The sequence below is a fragment of the Garra rufa genome, chromosome 13 (assembly GCF_049309525.1).
Source record: "Garra rufa chromosome 13, GarRuf1.0, whole genome shotgun sequence".
NCBI classification, from domain to species: Eukaryota; Metazoa; Chordata; class Actinopteri; order Cypriniformes; family Cyprinidae; genus Garra; species Garra rufa.
In genome coordinates, this window is record NC_133373.1 from 21,886,162 (window position 1) to 21,902,643 (window position 16,482).

Consider the following 16,482-nt stretch of genomic DNA (forward strand, 5'->3'; position numbering starts at 1 on the left):
GCCGCCCGCCAACGTGCAGTGGAACGAAGCGCGCCTCATCATGGTCTGTGTTTGCGGCCTTTGCGCTTTCTGCGTCGCAACTTCAAATTTCTTTAGCCAGCGTGGAAAGACAGCACTCTCTCGTACATGACGGGATCCAAACAAAGATGGCTTCAGCTCCTTTGGCCCTATCAGTGACTCGTGCGCTTCAAGCATTCCTTTCAGAATGCTAAAAGCTAGAATCCACCACCTGCGTTGGTGGTATAGTGGTGAGCATAGCTGCCTTCCAAGCAGTTGACCCGGGTTCGATTCCCGGCCAACGCATTCCTTTTGGCTCCGGCTGACGTTGAAGCAGAATTGCTTCTGTGACCTCTGTCTGCCCCAAAAACTTTTGGATGAGTCGTTCAGAAGCAGTAAAAAGCTAGGACTCCCCGTCAGGGGATCGAACCCCGGTCTTCCGCGAGACAGGCGGAGATAATGTCCACTATACTAACGAGGAGCTGCGCTTGCTGGCCTTCGCCCCCAGCCGGCGTGATTTCACCGACATCACCAAAACGAGCCATTACTCCATGAAAAACCAGATCAACCTGCCATGACCTTATTAAGTCTCTCAATATCTTGAATGATACACATTACAGGGGGTCATTATTTGGACCACTTTATTATTTACATTTTTTTTTTTTCTTTTCACTTTTCATACGGGGGGCATGAAAAAAGGGATGACATTGACTTGATTGGGTTTGTGAATATTGGGAGATGGAAGGGACTTTTGTAACTTGTACTCCTCCCATTTGGAGTGACGGTGGTGATGAAAAACATGTTGGCAGGCGTCGGCACCCTAGGTTACCCTTGGTAAGCGTAGTGGTTTACCAAAGGGAGCGCACAGGCCCAAGGGATTGGAGCCATAGCTCGAGTTTCTCTTCATCAACGCATAAATCTTTCGCCTTTTACTGAAGATTTCCGTGGACAGAAACATTTCCGAGTGACCTGTATTTTTGGGGGCTCTGCTCACAACAGAGCTATACTAGAGAGTCAAGAGCAGAGTGAATCTGGCCGACTGCCAACATGCAGTGGAACGAAGCGCGCCACGTCGTGGTCTGTGTTTGCAGCCTTTGTGCTTCCTGTGTCGCAACTTCAGATTTCTTTAGCCAGCATGAAAAGACAGCGCTCTCTCGTACATAACGGGATCCAAACCCTGAACGGGCCCAAACAAAGATGGCTTCCGCTCCTTTGGCCCTATCAGTGACTTGTGCACTTTGAGCATTCTTTTCTGACCGGCGAAAGCCAGCGTCCACCGCCTGCGTTGTTGGTATAGTATAACTTGCACTGTACCCAGATGAAAAATGGAGGTGGCAGAATGGAGCTCGGTGTTGTGTTCGCCTGCACAAAAAGCCTGCCGTGACCCGGATTCGAACGGGAGTTGCTGTGGCCACAACGCAGAGTACTAACCGGCCGGGTCTGCTTAAAAAAACTCAGAAGTGCCCCAACCTACAGGTTCACTGGCTTGTTTGCCAAGGGATCTCAAATTTAAGGGTGCCTTCCAAGAAGTAGGGGTCACAGTTCAATTCAACATCTCACATAGCCTTCGTACTCGGTCGTGAGGGGAGGCCTGTAGCAAACTGACAGCTTGTCGCCCGAACAGGGACTTGAACCCTGGACCCTCAGATTAAAAGTCTGATGCTCTACCGACTGAGCTATCCGGGCCGCATTGGGTGCATGACAGCAAACAATGTGCATTCTCTGTCTGCTTAAAGTTTGCGGTACTGCAGGATGAAGGCCACAGACTACTAGGGCTGAGACTGATAGGCTTCTCCTGGCAAGTTTGGAACAGTGACATTGAATGAATGGACTCTTTTCACAACAGTTTGCTAACACTTTTTTGGCCTGGACAGAGAAGTAAATGGTGCTAGATGTTCATAATGAGTAGGCTTCTTTTACACTGTTATATCAGAGCACCTAAAAGCTCTTCCATTGGACTTGGTTCTTTGGAAACACTGCTTGAAAAGAGATGTGGGAAGACCAGTTGTCCTGCAGCAACTGGAGTTAGAGGGGGAAAAAAATCAGCTTCCAGGAAAAGTAGAGAAGGCACAGTTGCTGTCGCAAACAGCCAAGAAGGCAAAGCGCTTCGTAGTCGGCAGGGTTCGAACCTGCGCGGGGAGACCCCAGTGGATTTCGAGACCATCGCCTTAACCTCTCAGCCACGACTACACCTGAGGGTGTTTTGCGTGCTTTTTGGTTGGCTAGATGTGGGCAGCATAGGACATCGCGGACAACCTGCACTGCACCCGGATGAAAAATGGAGGTGGCAGAAAGGAGCTCTTCTTTTTTAACTTTTACTCCTCCCATTTACAGTGAGGGGGCCATTAAATTCATGTTGGCAGGTGTCGGCACCCTAGATTACCCTTGGTGAGTGTAGTGGTTTAGCACAGGGAGCGCACAGGCCCAAGGAAATGGAGCCATAGCTCGAGTTTCTCTTCATCAACGCATAAATCTTTCGCCTTTTACTAAAGTTTTCCGTGGAGAGGAACATTTGCGAGTGACCTGTATTTTTGGGGGCTCTGCTCACAGCAGAGCTGTACTGGAGTGTCAAGAGCAGAATCAAACTGGCCGCCCGCCAACGTGCAGTGGAACGAAGCGCGCCTCATCATGGTCTGTGTTTGCGGCCTTTGCGCTTTCTGCGTCGCAACTTCAAATTTCTTTAGCCAGCGTGGAAAGACAGCACTCTCTCGTACATGACGGGATCCAAACAAAGATGGCTTCAGCTCCTTTGGCCCTATCAGTGACTCGTGCGCTTCAAGCATTCCTTTCAGAATGCTAAAAGCTAAAATCCACCACCTGCGTTGGTGGTATAGTGGTGAGCATAGCTGCCTTCCAAGCAGTTGACCCGGGTTCGATTCCCGGCCAACGCATTCCTTTTGGCTCCGGCTGACGTTGAAGCAGAATTGCTTCTGTGACCTCTGTCTGCACCAAAAACTTTTGGATGAGTCGTTCAGAAGCAGTAAAAAGCTAGGACTCCCCGTCGGTGAATCGAACCCCGGTCTTCCGCGTGACAGGCGGAGATACTGTCCACTATACTAACGAGGAGCTGCGCTTGCTGGCCTTCGCCCCCAGCCGGCGTGATTTCACCGACATCACCAAAACGAGCCATTACTCCATGAAAAACCAGATCAACCTGCCATGACCTTATTAAGTCTCTCAATATCTTGAATGATACACATTACAGGGGGTCATTATTTGGACCACTTTATTATTTACATTTTTTTTTTCTTTTCACTTTTCATACGGGGGGCATGAAAAAAGGGATGACATTGACTTGATTGGGTTTGTGAATATTGGGAGATGGAAGGGACTTTTGTAACTTGTACTCCTCCCATTTGGAGTGACGGTGGTGATGAAAAACATGTTGGCAGGCGTCGGCACCCTAGGTTACCCTTGGTAAGCGTAGTGGTTTACCAAAGGGAGCGCACAGGCCCAAGGGATTGGAGCCATAGCTCGAGTTTCTCTTCATCAACGCATAAATCTTTCGCCTTTTACTGAAGATTTCCGTGGACAGAAACATTTCCGAGTGACCTGTATTTTTGGGGGCTCTGCTCACAACAGAGCTATACTAGAGAGTCAAGAGCAGAGTGAATCTGGCCGACTGCCAACATGCAGTGGAACGAAGCGCGCCACGTCGTGGTCTGTGTTTGCAGCCTTTGTGCTTCCTGTGTCGCAACTTCAGATTTCTTTAGCCAGCATGAAAAGACAGCGCTCTCTCGTACATAACGGGATCCAAACCCTGAACGGGCCCAGAGAAAGATGGCTTCCGGCTCCTTTGGCCCTATCAGTGACTTGTGCACTTTGAGCATTCTTTTCTGACCGGCGAAAGCCAGCGTCCACCGCCTGCGTTGTTGGTATAGTATAACTTGCACTGTACCCAGATGAAAAATGGAGGTGGCAGAATGGAGCTCGGTGTTGTGTTCGCCTGCACAAAAAGCCTGCCGTGACCCGGATTCGAACCGGAGTTGCTGCGGCCACAACGCAGAGTACTAACCGGCCGGGTCTGCTTAAAAAAACTCAGAAGTGCCCCAACCTACAGGTTCACTGGCTTGTTTGCCAAGGGATCTCAAATTTAAGGGTGCCTTCCAAGAAGTAGGGGTCACAGTTCAATTCAACATCTCACATAGCCTTCGTACTCGGTCGTGAGGGGAGGCCTGTAGCAAACTGACAGCTTGTCGCCCGAACAGGGACTTGAACCCTGGACCCTCAGATTAAAAGTCTGATGCTCTACCGACTGAGCTATCCGGGCCACATTGGGAGCATGACAGCAAACAATGTGCATTCTCTGTCTGCTTAAAGTTTGCGGTACTGCAGGATGGAGGCCACAGACTACTAGGGCTGAGACTGATAGGCTTCTCCTGGCAAGTTTGGAACAGTGACATTGAATGAATGGACTCTTTTCACAACAGTTTGCTAACACTTTTTTGGCCTGGACAGAGAAGTAAATGGTGCTAGAAGTTCATAATGAGTAGGCTTCTTTTACACTGTTATATCAGAGCACCTAAAAGCTCTTCCATTGGACTTGGTTCTTTGGAAACACTGCTTGAAAAGAGATGTGGGAAGACCAGTTGTCGTGCAGCAACTGGAGTTAGAGGGGGGAAAAAATCAGCTTCCAGGAAAAGTAGAGAAGGCACAGTTGCTGTCGCAAACAGCCAAGAAGGCAAAGCGCTTCGTAGTCGGCAGGGTTCGAACCTGCGCGGGGAGACCCCAATGGATTTCGAGTCCATCGCCTTAACCTCTCAGCCACGACTACACCTGAGGGTGTTTTGCGTGCTTTTTGGTTGGCTAGATGTGGGCAGCATAGGACATCGCGGACAACCTGCACTGCACCCGGATGAAAAATGGAGGTGGCAGAAAGGAGCTCTTCTTTTTTAACTTTTACTCCTCCCATTTACAGTGAGGGGGCCATTAAATTCATGTTGGCAGGTGTCGGCACCCTAGATTACCCTTGGTGAGTGTAGTGGTTTAGCACAGGGAGCGCACAGGCCCAAGGAAATGGAGCCATAGCTCGAGTTTCTCTTCATCAACGCATAAATCTTTCGCCTTTTACTAAAGATTTCCGTGGAGAGGAACATTTGCGAGTGACCTGTATTTTTGGGGGGCTCTGCTCACAGCAGAGCTGTACTGGAGTGTCAAGAGCAGAATCAAACTGGCCGCCCGCCAACGTGCAGTGGAACGAAGCGCGCCTCATCATGGTCTGTGTTTGCGGCCTTTGCGCTTTCTGCGTCGCAACTTCAAATTTCTTTAGCCAGCGTGGAAAGACAGCACTCTCTCGTACATGACGGGATCCAAACAAAGATGGCTTCAGCTCCTTTGGCCCTATCAGTGACTCGTGCGCTTCAAGCATTCCTTTCAGAATGCTAAAAGCTAGAATAAACCACCTGCGTTGGTGGTATAGTGGTGAGCATAGCTGCCTTCCAAGCAGTTGACCCGGGTTCGATTCCCGGCCAACGCATTCCTTTTGGCTCCGGCTGACGTTGAAGCAGAATTGCTTCTGTGACCTCTGTCTGCACCAAAAACTTTTGGATGAGTCGTTCAGAAGCAGTAAAAAGCTAGGACTCCCCGTCGGGGAATCGAACCCCGGTCTTCCGCGTGACAGGCGGAGATACTGTCCACTATACTAACGAGGAGCTGCGCTTGCTGGCCTTCGCCCCCAGCCGGCGTGATTTCACCGACATCACCAAAACGAGCCATTACTCCATGAAAAACCAGATCAACCTGCCATGACCTTATTAAGTCTCTCAATATCTTGAATGATACACATTACAGGGGGTCATTATTTGGACCACTTTATTATTTACATTTTTTTTTTCTTTTCACTTTTCATACGGGGGGCATGAAAAAAGGGATGACATTGACTTGATTGGGTTTGTGAATATTGGGAGATGGAAGGGACTTTTGTAACTTGTACTCCTCCCATTTGGAGTGACGGTGGTGATGAAAAACATGTTGGCAGGCGTCGGCACCCTAGGTTACCCTTGGTAAGCGTAGTGGTTTACCAAAGGGAGCGCACAGGCCCAAGGGATTGGAGCCATAGCTCGAGTTTCTCTTCATCAACGCATAAATCTTTCGCCTTTTACTGAAGATTTCCGTGGACAGAAACATTTCCGAGTGACCTGTATTTTTGGGGGCTCTGCTCACAACAGAGCTATACTAGAGTGAATCTGGCCGACTGCCAACATGCAGTGGAACGAAGCGCGCCGCGTCGTGGTCTGTGTTTGCAGCCTTTGTGCTTCCTGTGTCGCAACTTCAGATTTCTTTAGCCAGCATGAAAAGACAGCGCTCTCTCGTACATAACGGGATCCAAACCCTGAACGGGCCCAAACAAAGATGGCTTCCGCTCCTTTGGCCCTATCAGTGACTTGTGCACTTTGAGCATTCTTTTCTGACCGGCGAAAGCCAGCGTCCACCGCCTGCGTTGTTGGTATAGTATAACTTGCACTGTACCCAGATGAAAAATGGAGGTGGCAGAATGGAGCTCGGTGTTGTGTTCGCCTGCACAAAAAGCCTGCCGTGACCCGGAGTTGCTGCGGCCACAACGCAGAGTACTAAACGGCCGGGTCTGCTTAAAAAAACTCAGAAGTGCCCCAACCTACAGGTTCACTGGCTTGTTTGCCAAGGGATCTCAAATTTAAGGGTGCCTTCCAAGAAGTAGGGGTCACAGTCCAATTCAACATCTCACATAGCCTTCGTACTCGGTCGTGAGGGGAGGCCTGTAGCAAACTGACAGCTTGTCGCCCGAACAGGGACTTGAACCCTGGACCCTCAGATTAAAAGTCTGATGCTCTACCGACTGAGCTATCCGGGCCACATTGGGAGCATGACAGCAAACAATGTGCATTCTCTGTCTGCTTAAAGTTTGCCTGTACTGCAGGATGAAGGCCACAGACTACTAGGGCTGAGACTGATAGGCTTCTCCTGGCAAGTTTGGAACAGTGACATTGAATGAATGGACTCTTTTCACAACAGTTTGCTAACACTTTTTTGGCCTGGACAGAGAAGTAAATGGTGCTAGAAGTTCATAATGAGTAGGCTTCTTTTACACTGTTATATCAGAGCACCTAAAAGCTCTTCCATTGGACTTGGTTCTTTGGAAACACTGCTTGAAAAGAGATGTGGGAAGACCAGTTGTCGTGCAGCAACTGGAGTTAGAGGGGGGGAAAAAATCAGCTTCCAGGAAAAGCAGAGAAGGCACAGTTGCTGTCGCAAACAGCCAAGAAGGCAAAGCGCTTCGTAGTCGGCACGGTTCGAACCTGCGCGGGGAGATCCCAATGGATTTCGAGTCCATCGCCTTAACCTCTCAGCCACGACTACACCTGAGGGTGTTTTGCGTGCTTTTTGGTTGGCTAGATGTGGGGAGCATAGGACATCGCGGACAACCTGCACTGCACCCGGATGAAAAATGGAGGTGGCAGAAAGGAGCTCTTCTTTTTTAACTTTTACTCCTCCCATTTACAGTGAGGGGGCCATTAAATTCATGTTGGCAGGTGTCGGCACCCTAGATTACCCTTGGTGAGTGTAGTGGTTTAGCACAGGGAGCGCACAGGCCCAAGGAAATGGAGCCATAGCTCGAGTTTCTCTTCATCAATGCATAAATCTTTCGCCTTTTACTAAAGATTTCCGTGGAGAGGAACATTTGCGAGTGACCTGTATTTTTGGGGGCTCTGCTCACAGCAGAGCTGTACTGGAGTGTCAAGAGCAGAATCAAACTGGCCGCCCGCCAACGTGCAGTGGAACGAAGCGCGCCTCATCATGGTCTGTGTTTGCGGCCTTTGCGCTTTCTGCGTCGCAACTTCAAATTTCTTTAGCCAGCGTGGAAAGACAGCACTCTCTCGTACATGACGGGATCCAAACAAAGATGGCTTCAGCTCCTTTGGCCCTATCAGTGACTCGTGCGCTTCAAGCATTCCTTTCAGAATGCTAAAAGCTAGAATCCACCACCTGCGTTGGTGGTATAGTGGTGAGCATAGCTGCCTTCCAAGCAGTTGACCCGGGTTCGATTCCCGGCCAACGCATTCCTTTTGGCTCCGGCTGACGTTGAAGCAGAATTGCTTCTGTGACCTCTGTCTGCCCCAAAAACTTTTGGATGAGTCGTTCAGAAGCAGTAAAAAGCTAGGACTCCCCGTCAGGGGATCGAACCCCGGTCTTCCGCGAGACAGGCGGAGATAATGTCCACTATACTAACGAGGAGCTGCGCTTGCTGGCCTTCGCCCCCAGCCGGCGTGATTTCACCGACATCACCAAAACGAGCCATTACTCCATGAAAAACCAGATCAACCTGCCATGACCTTATTAAGTCTCTCAATATCTTGAATGATACACATTACAGGGGGTCATTATTTGGACCACTTTATTATTTACATTTTTTTTTTTTCTTTTCACTTTTCATACGGGGGGCATGAAAAAAGGGATGACATTGACTTGATTGGGTTTGTGAATATTGGGAGATGGAAGGGACTTTTGTAACTTGTACTCCTCCCATTTGGAGTGACGGTGGTGATGAAAAACATGTTGGCAGGCGTCGGCACCCTAGGTTACCCTTGGTAAGCGTAGTGGTTTACCAAAGGGAGCGCACAGGCCCAAGGGATTGGAGCCATAGCTCGAGTTTCTCTTCATCAACGCATAAATCTTTCGCCTTTTACTGAAGATTTCCGTGGACAGAAACATTTCCGAGTGACCTGTATTTTTGGGGGCTCTGCTCACAACAGAGCTATACTAGAGAGTCAAGAGCAGAGTGAATCTGGCCGACTGCCAACATGCAGTGGAACGAAGCGCGCCACGTCGTGGTCTGTGTTTGCAGCCTTTGTGCTTCCTGTGTCGCAACTTCAGATTTCTTTAGCCAGCATGAAAAGACAGCGCTCTCTCGTACATAACGGGATCCAAACCCTGAACGGGCCCAAACAAAGATGGCTTCCGCTCCTTTGGCCCTATCAGTGACTTGTGCACTTTGAGCATTCTTTTCTGACCGGCGAAAGCCAGCGTCCACCGCCTGCGTTGTTGGTATAGTATAACTTGCACTGTACCCAGATGAAAAATGGAGGTGGCAGAATGGAGCTCGGTGTTGTGTTCGCCTGCACAAAAAGCCTGCCGTGACCCGGATTCGAACGGGAGTTGCTGTGGCCACAACGCAGAGTACTAACCGGCCGGGTCTGCTTAAAAAAACTCAGAAGTGCCCCAACCTACAGGTTCACTGGCTTGTTTGCCAAGGGATCTCAAATTTAAGGGTGCCTTCCAAGAAGTAGGGGTCACAGTTCAATTCAACATCTCACATAGCCTTCGTACTCGGTCGTGAGGGGAGGCCTGTAGCAAACTGACAGCTTGTCGCCCGAACAGGGACTTGAACCCTGGACCCTCAGATTAAAAGTCTGATGCTCTACCGACTGAGCTATCCGGGCCGCATTGGGTGCATGACAGCAAACAATGTGCATTCTCTGTCTGCTTAAAGTTTGCGGTACTGCAGGATGAAGGCCACAGACTACTAGGGCTGAGACTGATAGGCTTCTCCTGGCAAGTTTGGAACAGTGACATTGAATGAATGGACTCTTTTCACAACAGTTTGCTAACACTTTTTTGGCCTGGACAGAGAAGTAAATGGTGCTAGATGTTCATAATGAGTAGGCTTCTTTTACACTGTTATATCAGAGCACCTAAAAGCTCTTCCATTGGACTTGGTTCTTTGGAAACACTGCTTGAAAAGAGATGTGGGAAGACCAGTTGTCCTGCAGCAACTGGAGTTAGAGGGGGAAAAAAATCAGCTTCCAGGAAAAGTAGAGAAGGCACAGTTGCTGTCGCAAACAGCCAAGAAGGCAAAGCGCTTCGTAGTCGGCAGGGTTCGAACCTGCGCGGGGAGACCCCAGTGGATTTCGAGACCATCGCCTTAACCTCTCAGCCACGACTACACCTGAGGGTGTTTTGCGTGCTTTTTGGTTGGCTAGATGTGGGCAGCATAGGACATCGCGGACAACCTGCACTGCACCCGGATGAAAAATGGAGGTGGCAGAAAGGAGCTCTTCTTTTTTAACTTTTACTCCTCCCATTTACAGTGAGGGGGCCATTAAATTCATGTTGGCAGGTGTCGGCACCCTAGATTACCCTTGGTGAGTGTAGTGGTTTAGCACAGGGAGCGCACAGGCCCAAGGAAATGGAGCCATAGCTCGAGTTTCTCTTCATCAACGCATAAATCTTTCGCCTTTTACTAAAGTTTTCCGTGGAGAGGAACATTTGCGAGTGACCTGTATTTTTGGGGGCTCTGCTCACAGCAGAGCTGTACTGGAGTGTCAAGAGCAGAATCAAACTGGCCGCCCGCCAACGTGCAGTGGAACGAAGCGCGCCTCATCATGGTCTGTGTTTGCGGCCTTTGCGCTTTCTGCGTCGCAACTTCAAATTTCTTTAGCCAGCGTGGAAAGACAGCACTCTCTCGTACATGACGGGATCCAAACAAAGATGGCTTCAGCTCCTTTGGCCCTATCAGTGACTCGTGCGCTTCAAGCATTCCTTTCAGAATGCTAAAAGCTAAAATCCACCACCTGCGTTGGTGGTATAGTGGTGAGCATAGCTGCCTTCCAAGCAGTTGACCCGGGTTCGATTCCCGGCCAACGCATTCCTTTTGGCTCCGGCTGACGTTGAAGCAGAATTGCTTCTGTGACCTCTGTCTGCACCAAAAACTTTTGGATGAGTCGTTCAGAAGCAGTAAAAAGCTAGGACTCCCCGTCGGTGAATCGAACCCCGGTCTTCCGCGTGACAGGCGGAGATACTGTCCACTATACTAACGAGGAGCTGCGCTTGCTGGCCTTCGCCCCCAGCCGGCGTGATTTCACCGACATCACCAAAACGAGCCATTACTCCATGAAAAACCAGATCAACCTGCCATGACCTTATTAAGTCTCTCAATATCTTGAATGATACACATTACAGGGGGTCATTATTTGGACCACTTTATTATTTACATTTTTTTTTTCTTTTCACTTTTCATACGGGGGGCATGAAAAAAGGGATGACATTGACTTGATTGGGTTTGTGAATATTGGGAGATGGAAGGGACTTTTGTAACTTGTACTCCTCCCATTTGGAGTGACGGTGGTGATGAAAAACATGTTGGCAGGCGTCGGCACCCTAGGTTACCCTTGGTAAGCGTAGTGGTTTACCAAAGGGAGCGCACAGGCCCAAGGGATTGGAGCCATAGCTCGAGTTTCTCTTCATCAACGCATAAATCTTTCGCCTTTTACTGAAGATTTCCGTGGACAGAAACATTTCCGAGTGACCTGTATTTTTGGGGGCTCTGCTCACAACAGAGCTATACTAGAGAGTCAAGAGCAGAGTGAATCTGGCCGACTGCCAACATGCAGTGGAACGAAGCGCGCCACGTCGTGGTCTGTGTTTGCAGCCTTTGTGCTTCCTGTGTCGCAACTTCAGATTTCTTTAGCCAGCATGAAAAGACAGCGCTCTCTCGTACATAACGGGATCCAAACCCTGAACGGGCCCAGAGAAAGATGGCTTCCGGCTCCTTTGGCCCTATCAGTGACTTGTGCACTTTGAGCATTCTTTTCTGACCGGCGAAAGCCAGCGTCCACCGCCTGCGTTGTTGGTATAGTATAACTTGCACTGTACCCAGATGAAAAATGGAGGTGGCAGAATGGAGCTCGGTGTTGTGTTCGCCTGCACAAAAAGCCTGCCGTGACCCGGATTCGAACCGGAGTTGCTGCGGCCACAACGCAGAGTACTAACCGGCCGGGTCTGCTTAAAAAAACTCAGAAGTGCCCCAACCTACAGGTTCACTGGCTTGTTTGCCAAGGGATCTCAAATTTAAGGGTGCCTTCCAAGAAGTAGGGGTCACAGTTCAATTCAACATCTCACATAGCCTTCGTACTCGGTCGTGAGGGGAGGCCTGTAGCAAACTGACAGCTTGTCGCCCGAACAGGGACTTGAACCCTGGACCCTCAGATTAAAAGTCTGATGCTCTACCGACTGAGCTATCCGGGCCACATTGGGAGCATGACAGCAAACAATGTGCATTCTCTGTCTGCTTAAAGTTTGCGGTACTGCAGGATGGAGGCCACAGACTACTAGGGCTGAGACTGATAGGCTTCTCCTGGCAAGTTTGGAACAGTGACATTGAATGAATGGACTCTTTTCACAACAGTTTGCTAACACTTTTTTGGCCTGGACAGAGAAGTAAATGGTGCTAGAAGTTCATAATGAGTAGGCTTCTTTTACACTGTTATATCAGAGCACCTAAAAGCTCTTCCATTGGACTTGGTTCTTTGGAAACACTGCTTGAAAAGAGATGTGGGAAGACCAGTTGTCGTGCAGCAACTGGAGTTAGAGGGGGGAAAAAATCAGCTTCCAGGAAAAGTAGAGAAGGCACAGTTGCTGTCGCAAACAGCCAAGAAGGCAAAGCGCTTCGTAGTCGGCAGGGTTCGAACCTGCGCGGGGAGACCCCAATGGATTTCGAGTCCATCGCCTTAACCTCTCAGCCACGACTACACCTGAGGGTGTTTTGCGTGCTTTTTGGTTGGCTAGATGTGGGCAGCATAGGACATCGCGGACAACCTGCACTGCACCCGGATGAAAAATGGAGGTGGCAGAAAGGAGCTCTTCTTTTTTAACTTTTACTCCTCCCATTTACAGTGAGGGGGCCATTAAATTCATGTTGGCAGGTGTCGGCACCCTAGATTACCCTTGGTGAGTGTAGTGGTTTAGCACAGGGAGCGCACAGGCCCAAGGAAATGGAGCCATAGCTCGAGTTTCTCTTCATCAACGCATAAATCTTTCGCCTTTTACTAAAGATTTCCGTGGAGAGGAACATTTGCGAGTGACCTGTATTTTTGGGGGGCTCTGCTCACAGCAGAGCTGTACTGGAGTGTCAAGAGCAGAATCAAACTGGCCGCCCGCCAACGTGCAGTGGAACGAAGCGCGCCTCATCATGGTCTGTGTTTGCGGCCTTTGCGCTTTCTGCGTCGCAACTTCAAATTTCTTTAGCCAGCGTGGAAAGACAGCACTCTCTCGTACATGACGGGATCCAAACAAAGATGGCTTCAGCTCCTTTGGCCCTATCAGTGACTCGTGCGCTTCAAGCATTCCTTTCAGAATGCTAAAAGCTAGAATAAACCACCTGCGTTGGTGGTATAGTGGTGAGCATAGCTGCCTTCCAAGCAGTTGACCCGGGTTCGATTCCCGGCCAACGCATTCCTTTTGGCTCCGGCTGACGTTGAAGCAGAATTGCTTCTGTGACCTCTGTCTGCACCAAAAACTTTTGGATGAGTCGTTCAGAAGCAGTAAAAAGCTAGGACTCCCCGTCGGGGAATCGAACCCCGGTCTTCCGCGTGACAGGCGGAGATACTGTCCACTATACTAACGAGGAGCTGCGCTTGCTGGCCTTCGCCCCCAGCCGGCGTGATTTCACCGACATCACCAAAACGAGCCATTACTCCATGAAAAACCAGATCAACCTGCCATGACCTTATTAAGTCTCTCAATATCTTGAATGATACACATTACAGGGGGTCATTATTTGGACCACTTTATTATTTACATTTTTTTTTTCTTTTCACTTTTCATACGGGGGGCATGAAAAAAGGGATGACATTGACTTGATTGGGTTTGTGAATATTGGGAGATGGAAGGGACTTTTGTAACTTGTACTCCTCCCATTTGGAGTGACGGTGGTGATGAAAAACATGTTGGCAGGCGTCGGCACCCTAGGTTACCCTTGGTAAGCGTAGTGGTTTACCAAAGGGAGCGCACAGGCCCAAGGGATTGGAGCCATAGCTCGAGTTTCTCTTCATCAACGCATAAATCTTTCGCCTTTTACTGAAGATTTCCGTGGACAGAAACATTTCCGAGTGACCTGTATTTTTGGGGGCTCTGCTCACAACAGAGCTATACTAGAGTGAATCTGGCCGACTGCCAACATGCAGTGGAACGAAGCGCGCCGCGTCGTGGTCTGTGTTTGCAGCCTTTGTGCTTCCTGTGTCGCAACTTCAGATTTCTTTAGCCAGCATGAAAAGACAGCGCTCTCTCGTACATAACGGGATCCAAACCCTGAACGGGCCCAAACAAAGATGGCTTCCGCTCCTTTGGCCCTATCAGTGACTTGTGCACTTTGAGCATTCTTTTCTGACCGGCGAAAGCCAGCGTCCACCGCCTGCGTTGTTGGTATAGTATAACTTGCACTGTACCCAGATGAAAAATGGAGGTGGCAGAATGGAGCTCGGTGTTGTGTTCGCCTGCACAAAAAGCCTGCCGTGACCCGGAGTTGCTGCGGCCACAACGCAGAGTACTAAACGGCCGGGTCTGCTTAAAAAAACTCAGAAGTGCCCCAACCTACAGGTTCACTGGCTTGTTTGCCAAGGGATCTCAAATTTAAGGGTGCCTTCCAAGAAGTAGGGGTCACAGTCCAATTCAACATCTCACATAGCCTTCGTACTCGGTCGTGAGGGGAGGCCTGTAGCAAACTGACAGCTTGTCGCCCGAACAGGGACTTGAACCCTGGACCCTCAGATTAAAAGTCTGATGCTCTACCGACTGAGCTATCCGGGCCACATTGGGAGCATGACAGCAAACAATGTGCATTCTCTGTCTGCTTAAAGTTTGCCTGTACTGCAGGATGAAGGCCACAGACTACTAGGGCTGAGACTGATAGGCTTCTCCTGGCAAGTTTGGAACAGTGACATTGAATGAATGGACTCTTTTCACAACAGTTTGCTAACACTTTTTTGGCCTGGACAGAGAAGTAAATGGTGCTAGATGTTCATAATGAGTAGGCTTCTTTTACACTGTTATATCAGAGCACCTAAAAGCTCTTCCATTGGACTTGGTTCTTTGGAAACACTGCTTGAAAAGAGATGTGGGAAGACCAGTTGTCGTGCAGCAACTGGAGTTAGAGGGGGGAAAAAATCAGCTTCCAGGAAAAGTAGAGAAGGCACAGTTGCTGTCGCAAACAGCCAAGAAGGCAAAGCGCTTCGTAGTCGGCAGGGTTCGAACCTGCGCGGGGAGACCCCAGTGGATTTCGAGACCATCGCCTTAACCTCTCAGCCACGACTACACCTGAGGGTGTTTTGCGTGCTTTTTGGTTGGCTAGATGTGGGCAGCATAGGACATCGCAGACAACCTGCACTGCACCTGGATGAAAAATGGAGGTGGCAGAAAGGAGCTCTTCTTTTTTAACTTTTACTCCTCCCATTTACAGTGAGGGGGCCATTAAATTCATGTTGGCAGGTGTCGGCACCCTAGATTACCCTTGGTGAGTGTAGTGGTTTAGCACAGGGAGCGCACAGGCCCAAGGAAATGGAGCCATAGCTCGAGTTTCTCTTCATCAACGCATAAATCTTTCGCCTTTTACTAAAGATTTCCGTGGAGAGGAACATTTGCGAGTGACCTGTATTTTTGGGGGCTCTGCTCACAGCAGAGCTGTACTGGAGTGTCAAGAGCAGAATCAAACTGGCCGCCCGCCAACGTGCAGTGGAACGAAGCGCGCCTCATCATGGTCTGTGTTTGCGGCCTTTGCGCTTTCTGCGTCGCAACTTCAAATTTCTTTAGCCAGCGTGGAAAGACAGCACTCTCTCGTACATGACGGGATCCAAACAAAGATGGCTTCAGCTCCTTTGGCCCTATCAGTGACTCGTGCGCTTCAAGCATTCCTTTCAGAATGCTAAAAGCTAAAATCCACCACCTGCGTTGGTGGTATAGTGGTGAGCATAGCTGCCTTCCAAGCAGTTGACCCGGGTTCGATTCCCGGCCAACGCATTCCTTTTGGCTCCGGCTGACGTTGAAGCAGAATTGCTTCTGTGACCTCTGTCTGCACCAAAAACTTTTGGATGAGTCGTTCAGAAGCAGTAAAAAGCTAGGACTCCCCGTCGGGGAATCGAACCCCAGTCTTCCGCGTGACAGGCGGAGATACTGTCCACTATACTAACGAGGAGCTGCGTTTGCTGGCCTTCGCCCCCAGCCGGCGTGATTTCACCGACATCACCAAAACGAGCCATTACTCCATGAAAAACCAGATCAACCTGCCATGACCTTATTAAGTCTCTCAATATCTTGAATGATACACATTACAGGGGGTCATTATTTGGACCACTTTATTATTTACATTTTTTTTTTCACTTTTCATACGGGGGGCATGAAAAAAGGGATGACATTGACTTGATTGGGTTTGTGAATATTGGGAGATGGAAGGGACTTTTGTAACTTGTACTCCTCCCATTTGGAGTGACGGTGGTGATGAAAAACATGTTGGCAGGCGTCGGCACCCTAGGTTACCCTTGGTAAGCGTAGTGGTTTACCAAAGGGAGCGCACAGGCCCAAGGGATTGGAGCCATAGCTCGAGTTTCTCTTCATCAACGCATAAATCTTTCGCCTTTTACTGAAGATTTCCGTGGACAGAAACATTTCCGAGTGACCTGTATTTTTGGGGGCTCTGCTCACAACAGAGCGATACTAGAGAGTCAAGAGCAGAGTGAATCT

General features: G+C 49.4%; 25 non-coding genes across 25 annotated transcripts; 13 read left to right on the plus strand and 12 right to left on the minus strand.

Annotated features, from left to right (window-relative positions):
• Positions 1-885: 885 nt before the first annotated feature.
• On the plus strand, positions 886-1,000 carry LOC141283897 (U5 spliceosomal RNA). The gene has a single exon (XR_012338264.1). It is a non-coding gene; the product is annotated as a U5 spliceosomal RNA (small nuclear RNA).
• Positions 1,001-1,610: 610 nt separating this feature from the next.
• Positions 1,611-1,683, minus strand: trnak-uuu (transfer RNA lysine (anticodon UUU)). The gene has a single exon. It is a non-coding gene; the product is annotated as a tRNA-Lys (tRNA).
• A 422-nt stretch (positions 1,684-2,105) lies between these two features.
• Positions 2,106-2,187, minus strand: trnas-cga (transfer RNA serine (anticodon CGA)). The gene has a single exon. It is a non-coding gene; the product is annotated as a tRNA-Ser (tRNA).
• A 251-nt stretch (positions 2,188-2,438) lies between these two features.
• Positions 2,439-2,554, plus strand: LOC141283885 (U5 spliceosomal RNA). The gene has a single exon (XR_012338251.1). It is a non-coding gene; the product is annotated as a U5 spliceosomal RNA (small nuclear RNA).
• A 914-nt stretch (positions 2,555-3,468) lies between these two features.
• LOC141283898 (U5 spliceosomal RNA) lies at positions 3,469-3,583 on the plus strand. The gene has a single exon (XR_012338265.1). It is a non-coding gene; the product is annotated as a U5 spliceosomal RNA (small nuclear RNA).
• Positions 3,584-4,194: 611 nt separating this feature from the next.
• trnak-uuu (transfer RNA lysine (anticodon UUU)) lies at positions 4,195-4,267 on the minus strand. Its single transcript has one exon. It is a non-coding gene; the product is annotated as a tRNA-Lys (tRNA).
• Positions 4,268-4,689: 422 nt separating this feature from the next.
• On the minus strand, positions 4,690-4,771 carry trnas-cga (transfer RNA serine (anticodon CGA)). Its single transcript has one exon. It is a non-coding gene; the product is annotated as a tRNA-Ser (tRNA).
• A 252-nt stretch (positions 4,772-5,023) lies between these two features.
• LOC141283972 (U5 spliceosomal RNA) lies at positions 5,024-5,139 on the plus strand. The gene has a single exon (XR_012338338.1). It is a non-coding gene; the product is annotated as a U5 spliceosomal RNA (small nuclear RNA).
• Positions 5,140-6,053: 914 nt separating this feature from the next.
• Positions 6,054-6,168, plus strand: LOC141283899 (U5 spliceosomal RNA). The gene has a single exon (XR_012338266.1). It is a non-coding gene; the product is annotated as a U5 spliceosomal RNA (small nuclear RNA).
• Positions 6,169-6,753: 585 nt separating this feature from the next.
• On the minus strand, positions 6,754-6,826 carry trnak-uuu (transfer RNA lysine (anticodon UUU)). Its single transcript has one exon. It is a non-coding gene; the product is annotated as a tRNA-Lys (tRNA).
• Positions 6,827-7,250: 424 nt separating this feature from the next.
• trnas-cga (transfer RNA serine (anticodon CGA)) lies at positions 7,251-7,332 on the minus strand. Its single transcript has one exon. It is a non-coding gene; the product is annotated as a tRNA-Ser (tRNA).
• A 251-nt stretch (positions 7,333-7,583) lies between these two features.
• On the plus strand, positions 7,584-7,699 carry LOC141283976 (U5 spliceosomal RNA). The gene has a single exon (XR_012338343.1). It is a non-coding gene; the product is annotated as a U5 spliceosomal RNA (small nuclear RNA).
• Positions 7,700-8,615: 916 nt separating this feature from the next.
• On the plus strand, positions 8,616-8,730 carry LOC141283900 (U5 spliceosomal RNA). The gene has a single exon (XR_012338267.1). It is a non-coding gene; the product is annotated as a U5 spliceosomal RNA (small nuclear RNA).
• Positions 8,731-9,340: 610 nt separating this feature from the next.
• trnak-uuu (transfer RNA lysine (anticodon UUU)) lies at positions 9,341-9,413 on the minus strand. Its single transcript has one exon. It is a non-coding gene; the product is annotated as a tRNA-Lys (tRNA).
• Positions 9,414-9,835: 422 nt separating this feature from the next.
• Positions 9,836-9,917, minus strand: trnas-cga (transfer RNA serine (anticodon CGA)). The gene has a single exon. It is a non-coding gene; the product is annotated as a tRNA-Ser (tRNA).
• A 251-nt stretch (positions 9,918-10,168) lies between these two features.
• Positions 10,169-10,284, plus strand: LOC141283886 (U5 spliceosomal RNA). Its single transcript, XR_012338253.1, has one exon. It is a non-coding gene; the product is annotated as a U5 spliceosomal RNA (small nuclear RNA).
• Positions 10,285-11,198: 914 nt separating this feature from the next.
• LOC141283901 (U5 spliceosomal RNA) lies at positions 11,199-11,313 on the plus strand. Its single transcript, XR_012338268.1, has one exon. It is a non-coding gene; the product is annotated as a U5 spliceosomal RNA (small nuclear RNA).
• A 611-nt stretch (positions 11,314-11,924) lies between these two features.
• On the minus strand, positions 11,925-11,997 carry trnak-uuu (transfer RNA lysine (anticodon UUU)). The gene has a single exon. It is a non-coding gene; the product is annotated as a tRNA-Lys (tRNA).
• A 422-nt stretch (positions 11,998-12,419) lies between these two features.
• On the minus strand, positions 12,420-12,501 carry trnas-cga (transfer RNA serine (anticodon CGA)). Its single transcript has one exon. It is a non-coding gene; the product is annotated as a tRNA-Ser (tRNA).
• A 252-nt stretch (positions 12,502-12,753) lies between these two features.
• Positions 12,754-12,869, plus strand: LOC141283973 (U5 spliceosomal RNA). The gene has a single exon (XR_012338339.1). It is a non-coding gene; the product is annotated as a U5 spliceosomal RNA (small nuclear RNA).
• Positions 12,870-13,783: 914 nt separating this feature from the next.
• On the plus strand, positions 13,784-13,898 carry LOC141283903 (U5 spliceosomal RNA). The gene has a single exon (XR_012338269.1). It is a non-coding gene; the product is annotated as a U5 spliceosomal RNA (small nuclear RNA).
• A 585-nt stretch (positions 13,899-14,483) lies between these two features.
• On the minus strand, positions 14,484-14,556 carry trnak-uuu (transfer RNA lysine (anticodon UUU)). The gene has a single exon. It is a non-coding gene; the product is annotated as a tRNA-Lys (tRNA).
• A 423-nt stretch (positions 14,557-14,979) lies between these two features.
• Positions 14,980-15,061, minus strand: trnas-cga (transfer RNA serine (anticodon CGA)). The gene has a single exon. It is a non-coding gene; the product is annotated as a tRNA-Ser (tRNA).
• Positions 15,062-15,312: 251 nt separating this feature from the next.
• On the plus strand, positions 15,313-15,428 carry LOC141283967 (U5 spliceosomal RNA). Its single transcript, XR_012338334.1, has one exon. It is a non-coding gene; the product is annotated as a U5 spliceosomal RNA (small nuclear RNA).
• Positions 15,429-16,337: 909 nt separating this feature from the next.
• Positions 16,338-16,452, plus strand: LOC141283908 (U5 spliceosomal RNA). The gene has a single exon (XR_012338275.1). It is a non-coding gene; the product is annotated as a U5 spliceosomal RNA (small nuclear RNA).
• Positions 16,453-16,482: the final 30 nt, after the last annotated feature.